The sequence below is a fragment of the Sminthopsis crassicaudata genome, chromosome 3 (assembly GCF_048593235.1).
Source record: "Sminthopsis crassicaudata isolate SCR6 chromosome 3, ASM4859323v1, whole genome shotgun sequence".
NCBI lineage: Eukaryota > Metazoa > Chordata > Mammalia > Dasyuromorphia > Dasyuridae > Sminthopsis > Sminthopsis crassicaudata.
This window is the reverse complement of record NC_133619.1, coordinates 306,733,597-306,741,829: the sequence shown is the minus strand read 5'-3', so window position 1 is coordinate 306,741,829 and position 8,233 is coordinate 306,733,597. Positions and strand designations below refer to the sequence as shown.

Below are 8,233 nucleotides of genomic sequence, written 5' to 3'. Positions count from 1 at the left end.
ACATTGTTTCACTTTTCATTTTATTTCACATTTACTCTTGAAAGACTGCAGTGTACACACTCTATACCTCTGGTTTTGCTCTTACCTCATCCTATTTTGCATTATTTATAAAAATGAATATGTTTTTTGGGTGCCTCACACTTGTCTATTTTAATTATATTATCATATTTAGGCAATCATTTAACTGAGATTTATTAAGTGCTGACTAGAGCCAAGTATAGTTCTAAGTCTGAGAACACAAATAAAAGCACTAAGATATTCCCAGTCCTCAGGAAAGTTACATTTCAAAGTGGAAAAAAAACACACAAAAAGGAATTCAAAAAGATATTCAGCAGTACCAAGATAGCAGAGTAAAGTCAGGGAGCTGCTTGAACTCTCTCAGTTTCACTTGAGAACCACAAGAAACTAAGCCTCTGAACAGAGTCTGACAGAATGAAGCCACTCTTCAGCTCAATATAGATGAGGATATCCAGAACAAGTTAGATAGACTCTGAAAAAGGCTAAAGCCCAGGAGCAGAGCCTCATCTTGAAAGTTAAAAAAATTAAGGAAATATCAAAAGAAAAGGAAAGAAAAATGATCCAGAAAAAGAAAAGAACCTTGACAATAGAAAACAATAGAACAAAACACAAACTTTGACAAGAACAGAATGCCCATAGAAGAAATCTCAAAGAGTGATATAAATTGATCTCAAGCCTAAAGAGTCTTCTTGGAAATGCTCATAAAAGACTTCAAAAGGCAAATAAGAGAGGTAGAAAAAAATGAGAAAAAAAATGAGAGGTATGCATGAGAGACTCTTGGATAAAGAAGGGAAAAAAATTGCCTGAAGAAAACAACTTCTTAAAGAGTAGAATAAACCAAAAAAAAAAAAAAAAAAAGGATATAAAATATAACTGAAAAAAAAAAATCACACATTAAAAACCAGAACAGGGGAAATGAATGTTAATGACTTTGTGAGACACTAAAAAATCAATCAAATTAACTAAAAGAATGAAAAAAAAATTGGAAGAAAATGTGAAATAATTAATTGGCAAAACAGGAGACCTGGAAAACAAATCCAGAAGATATAATTTAGAAAGTATTGGTCTCCTGAAGATCATGAGCAACAAAAGAGCCAGGATAGCATTTAATAAGATATCCTTAAGGAAAACTGCCCCAATACTCTAGAATCAGAGAGGGAAATATTCATTGAAAGACTCCCATCTATCACCTCTGATAAGAGATCCCACAAAAAAAAAAAAAAAAAATCCCAAGGAATATTGTTGAAAATCTTCAAAACTATAATCTCAAGGAAAAATACTGCAAGTTCCCAGAAAAAAAAAAATTTCAAATATCTAAGCAGTTTCTACAATGAAAAATCTGAGGCCTGGAATACCATATTCCAGAAGACAAAGGACCTGGGGTTAGAGTCAACAATAAACCAGTGAAGCTCAGCATCATCTTTCAAGGAAGATGATGGATCTTCAATGAAGATTCAATCAATCCTATTGCAAAAAAACAGAACCAAACAAAAAAATTTAAATATAGGATGCAAGAGAACCATAAAAAGTTAAACAAGGGATGTGTGTGTGTGTGTGTGTGTGTGTGTGTGTGTGCGCTGCGCGCAGCGCAGCGTAAATAATGTAATGTAAATATCCCTGATGTGATAACATCAATGAAAAGACATTTAGGCATGGAAATAAGTATGTACTGGAAAAAGAGAAAAGCAGAGGTATAATGGGATAATAAGTTTACAGGAAGATGTGTAAAAAACTTATGAAAATCCAAAAAATAAGGGGTGTGTGTAAAGCTTGATCTCATCAGTTTTGGCTTTAAGAGGTAATAATTTAATCATTCAGTTGGATGTCAACATCTATCTACCCCTATAAAGAAGTAGGAATAGAAAGAAGAAAAGAAAGTGAGGGACAGGTTAGAAGGGAGAGCAGAAAAAAAAAAAAAAAAAAAAAAAAACTTATGGGAAAAGGTAAGAAAAGAGGAGGAAGGATTGGTGGAAAATAAGATAGTGGGTGGAGTGGTGTTAAAAATTTTACTAAAAGAATGGGGAAGGGATGATAGGAGATAAGATAGTGGTTATGATGGGTGAAAAACATGACTAATAATAGGGTAGAAAGAAAAAACAAAAGTATACACTGGGGAAAAAATACAATGGAGGAAAATGCAGAGCTGGTAATCATAACTGTTAATGTGAAGGAATGAACTCTCCCATAAAACAGAAGCAAATAGCAGAGTGGATTAAAAACAAAATATTACAATATGTTGTTTAAAAGAAATATATAGGCAGTAGGCCCGCGGCCGTCCCCAGTAGAGTTGAGCTGCGCCGCACCGACTCCAAAAGTGCAACCGCTGGAGCCTTCCAGGGCTGAGATGCACCGGCCAGCTGTGCCCTGTTCCCAGGGGCCCTGCCAAGGTGGCGGAGGCGGGGCGGCCCTGCAGGAGCAGGAAGGCCGTGGGGCTCCCCAGCTGCTCTTGTAACAGTGCATTGCGGCGCCTGAGACCAAGAGCCTGGGTTTGATTTCTCCAGATCATCTCAGCATGGGGAAAATCAGCGTCTCCTGCTTGTTTCCTTCTTCCTGGCATTTTAGCATCTCCCCAGTGGGATGCCCTCGAATCCTGAACACCAACCTGCGCCAGATTGTGGTCGTCATCCTGGCTGCTGCGGTTTCCCTGCTGTACTTTTCGGTTACCATCATCACGCAAAAGTACGGGCGCTTGTCCCGGGATAAGAAGTTTCACAGATATCTGGCCCACATGACATACATCGAAGCCACTGTCACCAGCAGCCCCCACATCAATTACGGCATCGTGGTGGACTTCGAGAACAGCGTCTACTGCTGGCCCCGGCACAAAGGCAACCAGCACAATCTGTTGGACATCAGACAGATGAAGGACAAGAACCAGAAGCCGGTGGTGATGAAAATAAAACCAGGCATATCAGAGTTTGCTACCTCTCCGGAAAAAGTCAGTGATTATATTTCTCCACTTCTCAGTTTTGCTGCAGAATACGTGCCACGGGCAAAACACAAAGAGACCCCTCTCTATATCCTCTGTACGGCTGGCATGAGAATCCTTGCGGAAAGTCAGCAAAAAGCCATCCTGGAAGATCTTCTGACAGACGTCCCAGCACACTTTGACTTTTTGTTCTCCGACTCTCATGCAGAGGTTATTTCAGGGAAGCAGGAAAGTGTCTATGCTTGGATTGGCATTAACTTTATCCTTGGGAGATTTGAGCGCATTGAAGATAATGATGAGGCCGTGGTGGAAGTGAACGTTCCCCGAGCTGAGCCAAGAAGCCAATTGTCCACAAAAGGACAGCGGGTATTCTGGACATGGGCGGAGTGTCTACCCAGATAGTGTAGGAAGTCCCCAAAAGTGTAAGCTTTGTCTCCTCATAGCAGGAAGAAGTAGCCAAAAATGTGCTTGCTGAATTTAACCTGGGCTGTGACGTCCATGGAACAGAGCATGTGTACAGAGTGTATGTCGCCACTTTCCTTGGCTTTGGTGGCAACGCGGCCCAGCAGCACTTGGAGGACTGCATATTCGCAATCACCCTGCTGAGGAACAGGCTCCTGAGTAAGCAGACAGGTCTTCTCCCTACCAGAACCCTTGCCTTCCCTTACACATCAGGGACAAAATTCAGAAGAACAAGCAAACCATGTACCTTCCGGGAACCAGAGACTTCACCCTGTGCCGGAAGACACTCCAGCCTGTCATGAACAAGACCAACGAGACCCAGACTTCCCTCAACAGGGATCAGCCTCCAGTTCATTTCCAGAACAGTGAATTCTACGGCTTTTCAGAATTCTACAATTGCACTGAGGATGTGTTAAGAGTGGGAAGAGATAACAATGCTGCTAAATTCATTAAAGCTGCCAAGGATTATTGTGGAACAAAGTGGTCCGTCTTGCGGGAACACTTTGACCAGGGCCTGTATGCCTCTCACGCTAACCTCCATAGGCTGAAGTTTCAGTGTTTTAAATCTGCCTGGATGTATGAGGTGTTTCACCGAGGCTTCTCATTCCCAGTTAATTATAGCAATCTAAAGACGGCCTTGCAGGTGTACGACTTGGAAGTGCAGTGGACGCTGGGAGCAATCCTCTACAGGACCCGGTTTTTGCCTTTGAGAGACATCCAGCAGATGTTCAGGGCCGTCCATGCACACTGGCGGAGCTTCTCATTTGTCTACAACCACTACCTGTTCTCGGCCTGCTTCTTGGTCCTCCTTCTTTCCATCCTGCTCTACCTGCTGTGCCTGCAGCGGATTCACCTGCAGGTGCTATGGAGCAGCTCAGCATCCTTCCTCTGGATGGAGGAAGTCCCCCTCCCCCCAGAAAATGGCTGAAGCCTTGTGAGCCAGGGCACAAGGGCCTGGGAGACTCAGAAAGAAAAAGCCATTTTTGCCTCAGGGGTTCTTTTCATTTCTCCTTTTTTTTTTCCCCCTCCCCATTTGATCCCTTCAAATAACAACAAAACAATTAAAAAAAAAGAAAGAAAGAAACATATATGACAGAGAGATATACGAAGTAAAGTTAAAAAAAATTATAACAGAACTTTGATTCAGCTAAAGTAAAAGAAGTAGGGTTAGCAATATTGTTTTCAGAGCAAAAGCAAAAATAAATCTAAAGATATAAGGAGAAAAAGTATATTTTGATAAAGAATGAAATAGACAGCAAAACTATTCTAGTGGGGGACTTCAGTCTTCCCTTCTCTGAATCAAACAAATCTAATCATAAAATAAACAAGAAAGAAATTAGGGAGGATAATAGAATCCCAGAAAACCAAGACATGGTAGACATCTGGAGAAAATTGAACATGGACAGAAAGAAATACACCTTTTTTTCTTGGTAGTATAAGGCACCTACAAAAAAATTAACCATTTATTAAAGCATAAAAAACTCACAATCAAATGCAAAAGGGCAGAAATAGTAAAGCATTTACTATTTCAGAACATAATGTATGGTTAATTCTACCAAACATATAAAGAACATTTAATACCAATACTATGTAAACTGCTTTCAAAAACAGGTAAAGAAAAATTTCAAGTGCTCTTGGATAGATCTTGCAAATATAATAAAGATGAGAATATTAACTAAATTAATATATTTATTTAGTGATATGCCAATCATATTCCCAAGAAACTGTTTTACTGCCCTAGAAAAAAATAACAACAAAATTCATCTGGAAGAGCAAAAGGTCAAGAATTTCAAGGGCACTAATGAAGAGAAAAGCACATAAAGGTGGCCTAGCTGTACAAGATCTAAAATTGTATTGTAAAACAACAATCATCAAAACCATTTGCTACTGGCTAACAAATAGAGAAGTTGAGCAGTGGAGTAGGTTAATTTCACAGAACAATACTCAATGACTGTAGCAATCTAGTACTTGACAAAACCAAACCCCCCAGCTTTTGGGATAAGAATTCACTATTTCACAAAAACAGCTTGGAAAATTGGAAACTAGTGTGGCAGAAAGTAGGTATAGACCCACCCCTATCATCGTATATCATGATCATCTCATATTTGTGGAGGAGGAAAGAATTTGTGACAAAAAAATTAGAGATAATTATTGATCACAAAATAGATAATTTTGATTAGATTAAGTTTAAAAGTTTTTGTACAAACAAAATTAAAGCAAACAAGATTAGAAGGGAAGTGATAAATGGGGAAAGCATTTTTTCATCCAAAGGATTTGATAAAGGCCTCATTTCTAAAATACATAGGGACAGAAAGCAATACAACTTTTTTCTTGGTAATACAAGGCACCTACACAAAAATTGACCATGTATTAAATCATAAAAAACACAATCAAATGCAAAAGGGCAGAAATAATAAATGCTTCCTTTTCAGAACATAAGGTATGGTTTGAAATATGAAAAAAAAAATATCCAGGGCCAGATGAATTCACTTTTGATTGACTCAATTTTTTTTAATAGTTCAAGCCATTCTCCAATCGATAAATGTTCAAAGAATATAAAAAGACTATTTTCAGATGAAGAAATTGAAAATATTTTTAGTCACATGAAAAATTGCAACAAATCACTATTGATCAGAGAATCGCAAATTAAGACAACTGAATACTACTGCACACCTGTCAAATTGGCTAAGACGACAGAAAATGACAATAACAAATGTTGGACAACTGGGATACTGATACATTCTTGGTGGACTTTTGAATGGATCCAACTATTCTGGAGAGCAGTTTGGAATGATGCTCAAAAAGATATCAAATTGTGCATACCTTTGATCCAGCAGTGTTTCTAATGACATTATATCCCAAAGAGGTCTTAAAGAAAGGAAAAGGACCCATATGTGCAAAAATGTTTGTGGCAGCCCTTTTTGTAGTGGCAAGAAACTAGAAATTGAGTGGATACCCATAAATTGGAGAATGGCTGAATAAATTATGGTATATGAATGATATGAAATATTATTTTCCTATAAGAAATGACCAGCAGGATAATTTCAGAGAGGCCTGGAGAGACTTTTGTGAAGTGATGCTAAGTGAAATGAGCAGAACCAAGAGATCATCATACATGGCAACAAGAAGACTATACAATGATCAAATCTCATGGTCGTGGCTCTGTTCAACAATGAAATAATTCAAACCAATTCTATTGTTCAGTGATGAAGAGAGCCATCTGCACTACAGAGAGAGAACCATGGGAACAGAGTGTGGAACACAAAATAGCATTTTCATTCTCTGACTCTGTTATTGCTTGATTTTTTTCTTTCTCAGTTTTCCTTTTTCTTCCTTCCTTTTCTTGTGCAGCAAGATATCTGTATAAATATGTATACATATGTTGAATTTAATGTATATTTTATTGTATTTAACATGTATTGGATTATCTGCCAGTTAGGGGAGAGAGTGGGGGAAAAAAAAGGGAAACTTGGAACAAAAGGTTTTGCAAGAATCAGTGTTGGAAAAATTGCCCATACATATGTTTTTTTTTAAATAATAATAGTTTTATTTACCAGATATGCATGGCTAATTTTACAATATTGACAATTGCCAAACCTTTTCATACATATGTTTTGTAAATAAAAAAATGTTAATAAAAAAAATGAAAAATAAATAAAGAAGGAGCACTGCCAAATTCCTTCTATGCCACAAATATAATACTCCTGCCTCAATGAGGAAGAAGCAAAACAAACAAAAAAAGACAATTCTAGACCAATATTCCTAATGAATATTGATGCAAAAAATTAAATAAAATTTTAAATTTTTAAATTTTAGCAAGGAGATTACAGTAACTTTTCAGCAGGAAAATACACTATGACCAAGTGGAATTTATACCAGGAATGCAGGTCAGGTTCAATATCAGGAAAACTATTATCATAATCAACCATATCAGTAACAAAACCAGCAGAAATCATATGATAATCTCACAGATGAAAAAAAAACATTTTGGCAAAATATAGCACCTATTCTTCTTGAAAACACTAGAGTACCTAGAAACAAAGAGAGCTTTCCTTAAAATAATAAGGAATATCTATCTAAAATCAAAAGCAAGCATTATTTGTAATGGAGAAAAGCTGCACACATTCACAATCAGATCAGGAGTGAAATCAGCATGCTTATCACCATCATTACTTATCATTATAATAGAAATATTGATTTTAGCATTACAAAAAAGAAATTAGGAGGAGGAAAATAGAAGTATCACTCTTTTCAGATGATATGATGATATTTTAGAGAATCCTAGAATATAATTGAAAATCCTACTGAAAACAATTCACAAGTTTAGCAAAGTTGCAGGATATAAAATAAAATCACAAATCAGCAACATTTCTATATATTCCTGGCAAAGCCCATCAACAAGAGATAGAAAGAGAAAGTCCATTTAAAATTACTGTGGACAAAATAAACTACTCGAGGGTCTGGCTCTCAAGGCAAATCCAATAAATATATGAATACAATTACAGAATACTCACATAAAATCTAAACAATTCAAAAAATATACATTGTTCAAGTCTAGGCCTAATATGTTAAAAATCACAATTCTGCCAAAATTGATATGCTTGTTCAGTGCCATATCAATTAAATTGCCAAAACATTATTTCATAGAATTAGAAAAAATAATAATGAAATTCATCTGAGAGAACAAAAGATCAAGAATAGCAAGGTAATTAATGAATATATATATATATATATATATATATATATATATATATATTCATTAATTACCTTGCTATATATATATACACACTGGATGATAGGTTAGCAGTATCAAACCTAAACTAT

At 36.7% G+C, this 8,233-nt stretch overlaps 1 pseudogene; it reads left to right on the top strand.

The window, feature by feature from the left end:
• The first annotated feature begins 2,530 nt into the window (after positions 1-2,530).
• LOC141562047 (ectonucleoside triphosphate diphosphohydrolase 4 pseudogene) lies at positions 2,531-4,337 on the top strand (annotated as a pseudogene).
• The last annotated feature ends 3,896 nt before the right edge of the window (positions 4,338-8,233 follow it).